Source organism: Hermetia illucens, chromosome 2 (genome assembly GCF_905115235.1).
Source record: "Hermetia illucens chromosome 2, iHerIll2.2.curated.20191125, whole genome shotgun sequence".
Lineage (NCBI taxonomy): Eukaryota > Metazoa > Arthropoda > Insecta > Diptera > Stratiomyidae > Hermetia > Hermetia illucens.
This window is the reverse complement of record NC_051850.1, coordinates 112831032-112846530: the sequence shown is the minus strand read 5'-3', so window position 1 is coordinate 112846530 and position 15499 is coordinate 112831032. Positions and strand designations below refer to the sequence as shown.

Here is a 15499-nt window from a genome sequence, read left to right as displayed (position 1 = left end):
ATATTATTGTCGAGTGTACACACATTCCAAAAATCACGAATTTCTGCCCCTTTTAGTGGCCTTTCACTATAAGCAGGAAACAGTTTGAGTGTATTCATAAACCTCAACTGACAGGACTGATAAATAATAAATAAGGTAGCTGAAGACAAACTGTTGGGTAAACCAATCGTGGGTCATTCTGGGATAATGGCTTCAACTGAATGGCATAGTCCGCAATGCAGTTGTCCCCCCTTCTTAATGTGTAACCTACCACTTCCGCCTTCTGATTAACTGATCCACGGGTATCTAACACGTTCCGTGTCATTTTTGGATGCTATTTTAAAGATATGATCAAAATTTCGAGTGAATAGAATTTAAAAAATAGAAAAATAGTGTTTTGAAAACCGCATTCAAAATTTTAATATAATAATAAATTTAAACAAGAATAATGGAAAAATTGACTGTCTCAATTTTGAAATATAAATACCTTATTATGACATTACATTGCATTTCTGGATCTAGAGAGAGCGTTTGACCGTGTACCACACGAACTCATCTGGTATGCTCTACGATAACACTTAGTGCCAGAAGAACTCGTCCGTTTGGTTCAATTGTTGTATCACGATCCGAAAAATAAAGCCCGAAGTATGGCGGGTGTATCAAAACCGCTTCCTGCCTCTGTTAGTGTTCATTAAGGAAGCGCCCTCTCACCACTCCTCTGTGTTCTTGTTATGGACACTGTCACACACACTGCTTTATGCAGATTATGTTTTCCTAGCAAAAATGATCTCGAGCAACTTATCCAAAAATGGAATGATCGCCTCATGCAACACGGTCTCAGATTGAATCTAAACGAAACTGAATTTTTGACGACCGATCCGATCCGGTCCGATGCAGAGAACTGAGCGATTTAAATACCTCGGGTCAACGCTATCAGCCAATGGAGAACTGCGGTATGAAATTGCTTCACGCATTAACGCAACCTGGATGAAGTGGCGTTTCACAACTTATGTTCTTTGTGATCGACATATCAACGTGTTAAAACTAAAATTTGGTTCTGAGTGTTGGCCAACTATAAAAGACAATGAATGGCGTCTTGCGGTAATGGAGACGAAGATGTTACGTTGGACTAGGAAAAATTGCGTGAAAGGCGTCTTCAATGGTATTGTCATGCAATTCGTGCTAACGAAAATTCACTTGCCAAGATTGGTCTGAACATCGAAGTTAATGGTAAACGACGAAAAGGCAGGCCGAAACAACGGTAGCTTGATACGCTCGATGGGGATTTAAAAGCCTCGAGATTGCACCCGGATCAGGCATTCGATAGAGCCAAATGGCGAAACCGACCACGACCCGGGCGTGACTCCTTTACAACTGTCCTAAAATATTAGCCACACCTCCCCAATCACCAGATCTCAATCCCATTGAAAACCTATGGCACCAATTGTACCGCAATATTCGTCAGCGCCCAACCGCCACAAATAAAACAAAAACGAGAACGCGACTCTTCGGAAAATGGAATAATCTTCCGACATATTACCTTCGAACCCTGTTGGAATCGATGCTTCGTCGGTTGTTGCCGTAATTAAAGCCAACGGTGAATACACGAAGTATTAAAAACTGTTTCGTTCCCAGTTTTCGATCACGATTGATCTCACCATTTGTAGTGTTGACATACTTCTTTTGACTGTGAAGTTGGATTTTCTTTCATTTTCCTACGGCTGTGCTAATTTGATTCACTTTTCTCCATGCCTTTTTGTTCATGTGTCTCGAATAATGTTTCCTTAGTATTGGGTTGGGGAAAAAGAAATGTCGTATTTTATCAATAGATGGCGACACTTAAACATATCTTGTGTTGTACTTATCGCATCCGGTCATACTATACGGCGATTTGAAGACGACAATCTGTGCTACAAGTGTCTCTTTGACAGTGTTGTGATTGTACGTTTCAGTCTCAAGTTATAGCGCGTTTTACGTTTTTACTACCTGCCAGATAAAGATGCAACGAAGGCGACCGAAAAAATTTGTGAAGTTTATGGGTCCGATACTGTAACGATTCGCACAGCACAGCTTTGGTTCAATCGATTTCTTTCTGGTGTAGTGGATGTCGAAAATACACCCCGTACTGGTAGGCCAATCGTCGTAGAAACCGATAAAATTGTCGAAATCATCCAAGTAGATAGGCATGCGAGCATTTGCTCGATTGGCCAGGAACTGGGTATAAACCATAAAACCGTTTGAAACCATTTGTAGAAGATTGGATTCCAAAAAAAGCTGGGTGTTTGGGAGCCACACGAGTTGACTCAAAAAAAATTTCTTGACCGAATCAACGCCTGCGATGCGTTGCTGAAACGGAACGAATTCAGCCCATTTTTGAAGCGGATGGTGACTGGTAATGAAAAGTGGATCACGTACAACAGCCTCAAGCGAAAAAGATCGTGGTCGAAACGCGGCGAGCCGGCCCAAACCATCGCCAAGCCCGGATTGACGGCCAGGAAGGTTTTGCTCTGTGTTTGGTGGGATTGGAAGTGAATCATCCACTATGCGCTGCTCAACTATGGCCAGACCGTCAATTCGGTCCTCTACTGTAAGCAACTCGACCGTTCGAAGCAGGCGATTGACCAGAAGCGGCCAGAATTGGTCAATAGGAATGGTGTTGTGTTCCAGCAGGACAACGCTCGGCCTCACACATCTTTGATGACCCGCCAGAAGCTACGGGAGCTTGGATGTGATGTCCTATCGCACCCACCATATAGTCCGGACCTGGCAGCAACTGATTACCATCTCTTCCGGTCCATGCAAAACGCTTTTGGTGGTACTAAGTTGACCTCAAAAGAGGCTTGCGAAAACTGGCTGTCTGAGTTTTTTGCAAATGAGGAGAGGGGGATTTGATAAGGGCGGGATAATGAGGTTGCCTTCTAAATGGCAACAATTTTACGAATAAAACGGAGAATATTTGACTAAAATCGGAAAATTTTAAATATGACAAATAAAGCGTCAAATTTCGATCATAAATACGACATTTCTTTTTCCCCAACTCAATATATTACAACCTATTATGGCATAATAAAGGAATTGTTTTCCTACATTTCCCCTCGTGTTCATTTTATTGGGCGTATTGACAAACTTTTTTTGACCATTGTATATATGTAGCACTCACGCGAGCGATGTTAAGAAATGCGCACAATTAATTTTCTAGCTACGTGCGTGTGGAAAGGAAGCGTGCCCAAAGTTTGGTACATAAGAAAATCTCAAAAACTTTCACATTTAAAACACATTATGAGCGTCATAATACCGTGGGGCAATACTTGATTTACAATTGGTCCATTAGGTTATGCTTAGAGCAAGAGAAACTATACCAATATTGCAAATTGAATTCAATTCAACTCATAAAATCTGTGATTTTATTATTTTTTACAAATTGGATTTAAACTTTTTTTCAGGCAGGATAAAGAGAAGCTTAAATTGAAATCAATCGTTTTCAGATTGAATACGTGATTGGCATGCGAATTACTTCTGTGAAAACAGTTGATGAATTCCTCCTCAATCAGCAGGAATTCCCCGCAAGCATTCTGATTGGAATTGAACGCAACTGAGTCTCATGAGAGTTGAATAACGAAATCGTTTCAAATCACGTACATGTTGGGGTCACTGAAGCTTGCATTGTTACCTGGATACCGCACGGAAGTCGCCTTATGTGTGGGAAAGCGTTCTTTCGTGCCGTGAGTGCGTGAGTCGACTTTTCGCGAAAACCCGGCGCCGACACAAAAGCTCGCAGGCGAATACGTGACCAGCGCACAAGGAGCTTTCCGCGCGATTGACAGTTCCAACTTTTGAATTTGTCGCTCGTACATCTCGAGGAAAAGTGGAAATTGAACCGTCGATTGGCGATTGGCGCTGCGCTGGGCCGGAGTTGACTTCGTTGGTTTGCGAGACTTGAGAACGACAGAAATTTTGCCGAATTCGTGATTTGCTTACTTTTCCCCAAAGTGCAATACGAGGTGTGCGGACTGTGAGCGTTCATGCGGGCATTCTCAGACTGTGGACAATAAGATCCAGAGCAAAGGACGACAATCGTGTGAAAAATTGAGTGAGATCGAATTCAAGTGCGTAAAGTGATTTTCCGTGAGTTGTTTTGATGTTTTGTAGGCCGCGCAATTTTCAATTCAGGTAAGTGACGTAACCGTCGACTGTTCGCAAGTTTACACCACCGAGGGGGGAAATGGCAGCTTGCATGCATGCGGCGGACGACTGGCTAGAGGCGACCCTGCGGAGCCATCGTCGCGGCACAGTTCGATGACTCAGCTCAGCTGTAGTTGCTTGTTCCGCTCGAGGAGCCGGTAATTTGCACTATTATTTGCAATACCTCACGGCGCGCTGAAATGACGACAGACCTCGTGGCTGTGAGTCGCTGCGCCATAAAACTTGGACGTAACGTCAGAATGCTATTTTCAGTGACACATTCGGAATCTTGGTTGGCGGGGATTCACCTGTCTCATTGCACCTGACTGCACCTGTCAAGTGCGCCGAACGTTGGAACAGGAAATCAAAACAAAACTTTGTCGCATCGAGTACCAGACTTCACACTTTGTGAGTGGCCAACCGTCTCCGGGAGACTTCTTTTCGTCGAAATTCTAGCAATGAGGCACATGTTTCGGTTCGAGATGACGTAACAACGATTGTTTTCTTGGGCTTGGCCCGTGCATAGTAAAGAGTAACCTTGTTTCAAGGGTAGATACTCGAGCAAAGCTTTTGCCCCCACTGGAACCCCTCCTCCAGCCATTCAGCACTTACCTACCTCACGGCTGCCAATGTAAACAGAAATTTGTATTCTCCCTTTTGGTACAATTTGAGAGGAAGCTGCACTGTCATGTGCTGATGGACACAAACCGTTAAGCAGCCTCTAATCGCTGCTATCAGTAACCATGCATAATTCATCCTAAGCTTATTTTTTTTTCACTTCTTTGGAAGCTCACCCGCTCACGGTATTATACAATTTGCCAGAACTGGGTCATGCTTTTGCATTGTGGAAAAAGTTTGCAAGGAGTTGTGGGCATGGTGGGGCGGGACAAGTTTCCGGGTAGAATGTGATTGAACTTTGCTATGATAAATAGGTTAACATTGGCGTGGTATGAATGAGTTGTGATGTAGATTGAAATTGGAATCGAGAATTGGAGTGGATGCCTGGGGTCCCCCCTCTAGATAGGGACTTCAAAAATAAATCCGTTTGATATGGAAGGAGCGAATTTAATTTGAAACAAATGTAGCACACTTTTACCAATATTTACCTAAGGGTATTACTTTAGGGCCTTCGGAACTGCCTGTTATACGCAGCTAAATGAACGGAAAAGTTTGCCTTCAAAATGCTTACTAAAGAAATACACCTTGACCTGGTAGAAACATTAAAGAACTGCTCCCTCTTTTGCGAACACTATTGCAAGAATTTTAAATTGGGTGGAACACAGATAGACAGCTAGAAGTTACAAGTGATCGGGACTTGATGGCAGCTGACGGAAGAGTGACCGTTATTCAAAGACATTTTACCAACGAACTTCACAGGTAAAAGGTACCCACACCACGGGTTCCAAGGATGTTAGCCAACAAACAAACGAAGACGAAGTTGACATTTTAGGGTAGACCTTAAGATGAAAACCGTAGAGAGGAGGGAAAATTATGCGGACCTCTTTATTATCCTTGCAGCTTTTCCGTTGGGTATTTCTATTGCGGGTCTGAAGTCAATAACATCTTCTCTCTCCTCCTAAGCAACTTAAAACTATATCACATGCTTTCGTTCGGCATCATCCTCGCCTGGGCGCCCTCTTTTGCGAAGCTATCCTAGATTTCAATTCTCTATAGACAATAATTATCAGGTACCCAGAACAGTTCCACTGTATTGAATCCTGAAATAGAGTTCAATCGATTTCTACATTCCTGAACAATTTGCAAGGTGGTCGAAGGACTTCAACAACACCCGCATTGTAGATTGGCTGTCGCTGCAGATTACAATGCGCCTACCCTTTAACCGCTCGCCAATCACACCTCAGTATATCCTGCCACGTATTCTTCCGATATGTTTCTCTACCTTTCAGGATAACTTCATATCTTCTCGAAAAAATCAAAAATTTGACTGACGGTTTCGTCCAGGGCAGAGGCAACTCATCAGACGCTGCCTCACCTCTGCCCTAGGAGCAGCGTGACCGAAAGTGCCAACAGGTGGAAAGACGCTCCCTTTTATCATCGCAAAAACACGACAAGGTTGCGAGTTATTTTGGACTTAAACCGCCAGTCGTTGTAGTCTAAGCTAGACTAAAGCTAGGTTGTTGTTGTTCATATCTTCTTCTAACAGACGCGCCAACCGCATTAGAAGGTATTGCAAAAACCGGATTCAATTCTTCCAATCCTCTGTGCCTCTCAGATTCGTTGTTTCCCCATAAGTCTAAAAGTATTTGTCTATGAGCTTGCTCTCATTGCAGTGCTCTGAATATATAAATCCAAGGGCTACAAATTGAGTAATACATTTAGAGCTGCAGTGTATGGTACAAAAATTCATGTCATTTTGTTAGGCCATCAGCAAGTGTCAAACTCACATACGTGTTGAGCTGGAAAATTGTTTGCATGGTGTTGTGTGGTTGCGTTTAATGTATTGCATTCTACACCAAATAAGCAGCATTCGCGAACATTGTTAAGTTGTTGTTTTCGTTTGTGAAAATAAAACCCTGCTGGTCGGTACCAATTACTTGAAAGGCTTATTGTGAACGTGTTCCATTGGAAGATATGAATGAAGGATAGTTTCCGGTATTCAACAAGGGTGATTTCGACAAAGACCGCGGAAAACCGAAAAAGGCATTATTTAACGAAGATAATTTGCAAATACAAAAACATTCAGAAGACCGGAAATGGGTTCCTCATGAGTTGGACAAGATAGAGATAGAGGCGAAAATGTGCGTGTGAAATTTTTGTCAAACTTCTTCTTTTTCTTCAGCCTTTGTCCCGTTCACAAGCGGGGTCGGCTCGTCGTGATCGGCTTCGCCATTTGGCTCTATCGAATGCCTGATCTGGGTGCAATCTCGAGGCTTTCAAATTCCCATCCAGCGTATCAAGCCACCGTTGCTTAGGTCTGCCTTTTGGTCGTTTACCATCGACTTCGATGTTCAGACCAATCTTGGCAAGTGAATTCTCGTTTGCACGAATTGCGTGACCATACCATCGAAGACGCCTCACTCGCAACTTTTCCACGATCGGTGCAACCCCATAACGATCGCGGATATCCTCATTTCGGATGTGATCTAAACGTGTGACGCCACTAGTCCAACGTAGCATCTTCGTCTCCATTACCGCAAGACGCCGTTGATTGTCTTTTATGGTCGGCCAACACTCAGAACCATAGAGAGCGACTGGACGGACGACATTGCGGTAAATTTTAAATTTGAGACGTTCGTTGATATGTCGATCACAAAGGACACCAGTTGTGGAACGCCACTTCATCCAGGTTGCGTTAATGCGTGAAGCAATTTCATAACGCAGCTCTCCATTGGCTGATAGCGTTGACCCGAGGTATTTAAATCGCTCAGTGCTGGGCAGATCACTGCCGCTGACAGTGATTGTGCCTGTTTCATGGGGATTGGTCGTCAAAAATTCAGTTTTGTTTAAATTCAATCTGAGACCGTGTTGCATGAGGCGAACATTCCATTTTTGAACAAGTTTGAAATTTTTGTCAAACGATACAAAAGAAAGCCTTTTTTGTGAATCGTTACTGGTGATGAAAAGTGGGTTTCTTGTGGATGCTAAGCAGGAAAAGTCATGAATAGACAAAGGCGCACCATCCATATTGATTGTAAAACTGAATCGCTTTTGGCAGGAAAACGATGTTCGGTGAAATCCGAGGGGGTCGTCTATTGTGACCTACTAAATCTCAGTGTAACGGTTAATACTATCCTCTACTAAAACCAATAGAATACTTTGAACTATTCGCATTGGCTAATGCTGCTGTCAAAAACTGGGAACAAGCTTCCCGTAATGACAGGTGGCAGAGCCTTATATGGTTGGCCTTCATCCCTTAGTGGGGTATAGGACGTCAACCACACCTGCGTGTCACTGTTCGTGATTACCTCAAATGCCCTTTAGCACCCCCAACGACTTCCCGAGATGCTCGCACTTATCCTCTACTGTTTTGTGCCAAGTGCAGAGCCTTAGTGCTCCTAAACGCTCCAAACTTTTCCTGTCGGAACTAAACAGGACTTGCAAAAGTGGTGTGGGTATTCTGACTGGGCATATGTTCAGAATAGGGATTCTTCAAGATAATGCCCATCATGTAATGAGGATACGGGATCCACGGAACATTTTCTATGCGAATGCACTGCCTGTGGATGCATCAGACATCAAATTTTTGTTTCTAATGTGTTCCAGCTACAATGGGCATCACAGCCACTAACGGAAATCCTGCGATACATAAACAGATTCGAGATATTCGGTTAGACGGGGGAATCCAGTAGAATGGGCTACTAGGATCTTGATTCTCAGAGGCTTTGCTTCTCCTCCACCTCATATTTATACACACCTCCTTGAGGACAGTCTCTCCTTGCATCTGTAGTTAGGTAGGGATCAACATTCACTTCAACACACAGCAGTGCTCCTGAACACTCCATCGCGTACTCGCCTTTAAGAGTTCCGTTCCCTTTGAAACAAAAGAGTGAGCAGACTCAAAGCAGTTTCCACGCTCTCTCTTCTCGCCAATGGGATGCTCAATCAGGCGTTGCCGGCATTTCAACCTGAATGAATGTCTTGTTTTCTTGGAATTGAGTGGTTATTTTTCCAGACTTAGGCGTGGATAGGTAGGCACGTAGCCTAGAGCAAAACATCCTACATATTTCGCTAATTGCTCTATACTCTCCTTTAGCTTTGCTGGATAGATACTAGATAGGTGCTTTGAAGTATTCAGAGGATATTATAGCAGCTCCTGTAGTGGATGTTGTCCCTCCCAAAGAGTCTGTATAGACCCAACTCTGGAGTTCGTGAATTCCCTCTGATTTTCTCGGAGAGTCTACCTTTACCGACGCACCTCTTTCTTCGCCCCCTCTCTTTCCCCTACCAGTTCGTCACAGCATACTTTAAAGGATTCTCGCTTCGAAAGAAAATTTTCGAAAATATTATATTCATGCTATGGGTTCTTCGAGTTCAATTAGCCTTCATTCTTACTGCTTTTGCAAGGACATCCGACATTCAATCACGATGCAAATATTTACGGCATCAGTGAGATTTAAACCACGTCCTGCCCCTATGACAGCCTAGTGATCCACCCACTAGGCCATCCGGGCAATTACACAGCATTGAGTGTTTAACTGAAGCTGTCCCATTGAAAATAAAACGAAGGATAAATGACAATAAGAAGGAGAAGAATGTATTGATGCTCTATACTTCACAAAGGAATGAAAAGGAGAAAAGAAAAATTCTTAGGTTGGATGAAGGCTCTGGCAAGTTGATGAACGATTTGACTAATAGGCTGAAATTTCGGAAGTAAACTTCAATAAAAGTAATCCTCAAATCTGAGACAGATGTGGACAAATCAGCAAAGCACACGAATCCGCAGCGAACAAAGAATACAAAGCCAATAGCTAAGCCACCGAACGAGATTTGGCAGTTGCGTATCGCCAAGTGCCAAGCAACACGAGAGTGGCAAAAGTACAGGTCCCCGTCGCTGAAGCAGCAGTTATCAGTAGTCACCAAAAAGCTAAAAAGGGTTCTTAACCAAGATTGAAATTTGAATTTTGAGATATATTCGAATCATTTGTCACCTCAAGCAGTATCTGATTACTCACTTTGGAAGGCCATTAAAGATATGAAGTGCCCATAGAACGTATCATAAAACTAAAGAATACCTCTTATAAAACAAATGACGCTTAAAAATGTGTGGAAATTTTCAAAAGACATTAGCCTGGACACACTAGGGTGTTGGATTTTTACCTACTATTATAAATCCACTCATGACACCTCGTCCTTTCCACGATTAGGTATTGCATTACGCGAAAAGCATTTCGCAGTTTACCCTGGATCGTTGGAACGATGAAGTGGATCGCATTCCAGTCTTTCTGACATGTTAATATTCTCCGAACAGCATTTTCGTGTGATTTCACCTACAGTTCTCTTTAAGTCCCCCGTTCTTCCACGAACCTCGAACATTGGAAGAATACATGATTTGGGTCGTCAGGTGAGGTGTCCAATTGAAACCGCGAACCTTTAAACCTGCACCCGGACAGGACAGGAGGACCCAAATCACGTATTCTTCCAATGTTCTCCAATCCGCGGCTCCAGCAACCCTTTTTTGAATGATCCTATCCCTATTGCCATCTACTTATAGCCCTCTCCCTTTCGGCTTTCTTCATCTGCAATAGAGAAACGCCATCTCGTCTACTAAGATATCAATCGGCCACATTGCTAATATGATGAACGCCGGATCAACAGAGACGATCCTGCAGAAGATACCCTAGGGCTGTTCTTCTGTAGACCGCACTCAATTTATGTGCGCTAGATGAAATATGTTCCCCAGACTGAGACAGCATGGTTGAACTCAGCACCCTTGCTATAAGCATTCGAGAAATATACCGTGGCCCTCTTATATCTGTCATCATTTTTGTTAGGGCCTACTTGTATTTTCGCAAGTATATTGCATCTATTGCCATTCCTAAGTATTTAATGCACGGCTTGAAAATGATAATATGTGTCCCAATTCTAATGTGAGCATAATTTCTCTTACGGCGCTTGGTGAAAAGGACACCCGCGAAAACAACGAACTCTTTGGGGCCATCATCCATATTATACCAGAGCCTCGGTTCTCGCAAGTAGCTATCGACGATAGCAGGGACGCACATGGGAACACCAATCATCATCAGGGACTTCTATATAAGGCTCACTGTCTGTCCGTCTGTCACACCCATTTTCTTAGAAACGAAGATACGAAGTTCGGGGGAAAGGAACTGTGAATCGCCTCGCATGTATTGAGTAACCATACTGTACGTTGAGTGTAAAGGGGGAAGGGAGGGTAGTATAGACCTGAAATAAGGTTGACAAGAATTTTAAGGATTTGAAATAACGTCCTTAGAAGAAAGTAGCAGTTGCGCTATTTTAAGATCCGAAATTTTATTGTGAGTTCTTTTTGTTATAAAAAAGTTCGAACTTTTCTCCTCCTTATGCTTAATCTCTGTAAAAATCTATCCCATCGTTTAGAGATCTTACAATCAAAATGTTAAAAGCAACTTAGGAATTGTAGTTAGATAACAATTTGGAGCTCAATTCCACTTTCAACATCGATTAGAGTTATTTCTGCTTTCATTATTCTCTATGTAATTTTGAAATAACTTTAAACGATTACGAACAGGGAGTAGCATCAATCAAGGCAAGTGCGTTTTTTGCTGAACACGTTGTCGCTCCATTTAAGTCCAAAGAGTCCAAAGTCATGACTCCACTTGGAATGCATTTGATTAATTTAGTAGACACTCTGTCAATAGTTGCTGTTCTTCGTATTTACCCAATTGTTCGATGCATCAATCTTCTAAGGCAGCAAACTAGTATTTACAATATTTCTTTCTATTAAGATAGTGTTCGATCTTCATTCAGTGCTCTGAGCAAAGTCATCGGCGACACGTAGGCTAATTTTTGTAACCCAGCAACAAAGCACATGCATATTTTGAGAGAGCATCAAAAGTTTCGAACAATTCACCCAGCCACAAAATCTTATCTTTATTTGTGAGGTCTATCGCGAATTTCATCATGACTGTTCGCAATGCGTTCATCAACTTTTAGCCGCATTAGCAGTTATGCAATCAAATGGCTGGACATACCTACGTAAATATTTTGCAAAGAAGGTTTAGTTGATAACTCTGCTTCGACAGAATTTATCCGGTTTTCTTTCAACAGTTCAACAATAAATGTGCCATTGATTTTAGTGAGCTGAGGGCAAACCCCAAAATACATAGCAAATGAGAGATGTAGCTAGAAGCCGTGAGCTGTTTATCTATAACAAAAGATAACTTGCGGCGTTTCACAAAACAACGGCTGGAATTTGAACTATAGCTAAACACATCTTTATCAGTTACGCTGATTTAAACTTTTATCGTTCTTGAAATGAAAGTGGAAATATGCAGGAACTGTGCTTGGTGATATACTCCCATCGATCTAAATTTGATTGTCAAGCTGTCGAGTAGATAAATCGCAAATGTATAGGTCTTTACTTGATAGATTGCCATGTATACTGAGGATTCTGTATAATGAAACTTTTCAGCAGAATTCACTCGTTGAAGGTTGATTACATCTGATAAAATACTAAATGTGTCGAAAATATGTCCAAATTCAAATTATTTAGAATTCTCCGCAAAGGGGTTAGAGTTTTTAATAATTTGCACCGTGTGGTAGCAGTTAACAATAGCACATAATTCAGAATGTTCCTGTATGCCGTCTTTTATACGCCTGATTTGCGATCTCCCATTCGGGATTTTTTGGCGAACATAACATTGAAAATTTGGGTAAGAAATGAAAATAAATTCCGTCCTTTATACACAATTCGCGTGAGCTGCTTCACTGAAAATTTGAGTTGTTCATCGTGACAAAATTGGCATGTCATTTCGGAATAATATCACTCCTTTATTTGGTATCCCAGTGTCAAGCTCATTAAAATTTTGATTCACATCCCATGGTTTTCGAATTTCGTCCGCGTTTGTCTCTTAAACAATGTTTGCGCGAATGATTCTCTGCGCCTTAGCTAGGAAAACTTAACTTTTGTTTATACTTCTGCATAAGATAATGCAGAGGTGTGCACGATGTGCAGCACTACACAACAGCTACCCGATCATCTCAAACATGCATCTCCTACCGCCCCAGAAGCTAACCGTAGCAAAGAAAGAGTTCGATGATCTCATGAAACATGATAATTGTAGCCCTTCCAATAGCTGTGGGCCATCTCCAGTCCATACAGTCCCTAAGCCAAACGGAGCATGGAGGCCTTGTGGAGATTACAGGCGTCTGAATGCTCAGACAATTCCCGACCGATACCCTATTCTACTCATTCATGACTGACAAACACTGACAAACTGCCGTGTTTTCACCACCTTGGATCTGACTAAGGCGTTCAACCAAATCCCTGTTGTTCTCGAAGACATACCGAAAACGGTTATCTCCACACCTTTCGGACTCTTCGCCTTCACCAGAATGACATTTGGCTTGTGCAACGCTGTGCAGACATTTCAGAGATTCATTCACTCTGTCCTTCTAAACTTAAACTTCTGTTTTGTTTACATGGATGATGTTTTGGTCGCTTTTTCCTTCGAATTTTAGCAGAGCGAAAGCATTTTTCAACGTCTTCTTTAGTTCGGGCTCGTTCTAAACGCTGACAAATGCAAATTTCTACAGAAGCACACTCGGCCACATTATCACCCCTGACGATCAAAAACTTTACCCTGCAGCCGCGATAAAGGATCTGCGAAGCTCCTTGGGCATATAAAACTTTTATCATCGTTTCCTGCCCAAGGCGGTTCATCACCAAGCGACCTTGAACGCTTACTTGTTTGGGCCCAAAACAAAAGACTCTTTCTTGATCTTATCTTCCGCTCAAACTCCTACGGCGTCATTCATTCCGGCCGATTTTCGCAAGTAAATATTTCACGCAGTACACGGATCTTGCGGATCCAGGCATCAGGACGACGAACTGGTTAGTCACTAGAAAATACTTCTGGTCGTCCATGAACAGGGACGTAAACTCTTAGTCTAGAGAGTACAAGCGCTACCACATCATTCACCTCGATATCATTGGCTGTTTCCGACATTTGCATGGAGCAAGTATTGGCTCACAATCATCGACAGGTTTACGCGGTGACCTGAAGCAATAAGTTTTATAAAAATAGTTCCTGAGTTTGCTATAGTTCCGTTTAAAAGAAAATTATTAAAAGGAAAGGTTTCCGATTAAACTATAGAGTTTTATTTATGTTGTTTCCTACACGTGTTTCGGACACAACGTGTCTCCTACTTCAGAGCTTATTTTATAATTAGATTATAAAATTAGATTATAAAATTATAATCTAATTATAAAATAAGCACTGAAGTAGGAGACATGTTGTGTCCGAAACGCGTGTTTGCACATAAATAAAATTCTATAGTTTAATCGGAAACCTTTCCAAAATGTCACGTACTCAACCCAAGTACAATCTCGAAGGATTTTGGAGTCTAAAGCAGAGTCCACCAGAGAAATGTGGATCCCCTTGCAAGCAGTGAGTAATTTCGTTCTACGTTGAACTTAAGGGGGGGTGGTCCCCATACATGCAAAACTAGATATTAGTTTTGACATTGGTTCCAAAGGGAAGGAGTGCCGGGGTCTGAAAAGGGTCAATTATTTCAAGGGCCCGTTCTTCACGAAACAATCCTACTCAAACATCTGAGGGGGTAGAGAGTTTGCCTCGCAAATCTCGCTGCTCTGGGTTCCAATCTCAGTTGTCATGTGTGTCTGTGTTTGTCTTGGGTTTGTCTCGCTGCTGTGAGCTTATCACTTGCACAGGATTAAGTGTGTTGATAGTGAAGCTGGAGCACAATCTGACTGTGTGGATGCTCTATACTTCACCAAGGAGTGAACAGGAAACACTAAAGTTGCCCCTTATTCACCTTTCATACCTAAAACGCCGAGTTTGTGGTTTCCACTTATTCTATTTTCGATATATCTCTACCTTCGTGATTATCGAATTCTTTCTGGAATATTGCCTTCCCAAGTTTAACAATGAGTTCGTGAAGTGTTGTCTTCATAGATTATAATTGCTCCAATTCATGATTAAACTGATTCGAGTAGATGTTATGAACCTGGACTTTTTCCTAAACTGATTTTCATCATAATAAAGTGAATGATAATTTGAACAATGCAGAAAAGGTTAAACATTCCGTAAAGAAGCACGCGGAGGGCTCCCATTAAGATTCTCACTGCTAATTTGTTAGTGTAAACGCTAGAAGCTCGAACGCCAGTCTAGTCTCATTTGCAGGTTAGTTTTGCGCTTAGAAGGAGGGGTCAATTGTTTTCAAGGAGGCTGAAGATTTTTCTTTTGTCATATCCTTGAGTTTGTTGGAAAACCGATGTTGACAAACTTTACTCTATTAGTTTTTTCAAAAAACATAGATATTGATAGTCTGACTCCTGAAAAATTCAACTGATCCCAGGATGCAGGATTTAATTATGAGGTGTGAGTGTAAATATGCGGTGTTTCCAGCGGTTAATTAGTTGAAATAATGAAAAACTTGTTTTTTCTTATTCGCTAGTGTTGATATTTTTAATTTTGCAAATATCGATATTTCGGAAATCACTTGTTCCCTCCATAAGTGCTAACAAGGCTATCAATACTAGCAAATAAGAAGAAACAAATTTTTTATTATTTCAAATAATTATGAGGTCTTAAATACCACCCTCAGTATGTCAGTCATTGCAAGAGCTGAGTAATTCAGTTATTCTCGCTTTAACAGAGCAATAGATTTAGTTAATATTTTGGGCCCATTAGTC

General features: G+C 41.9%; 1 protein-coding gene across 1 annotated transcript in view; it reads left to right on the top strand.

The window, feature by feature from the left end:
• The first annotated feature begins 3873 nt into the window (after positions 1 to 3873).
• The window catches only part of LOC119647699 (arginine kinase), a 130589-nt gene continuing 118963 nt past the window's right edge, over positions 3874 to 15499 (top strand). Inside the window, exon 1 of the mRNA XM_038048781.1 lies at positions 3874 to 4149. The gene's annotated coding sequence lies outside the window, so the exon portion shown is untranslated. The remainder of the gene's footprint in view (positions 4150 to 15499) is intronic.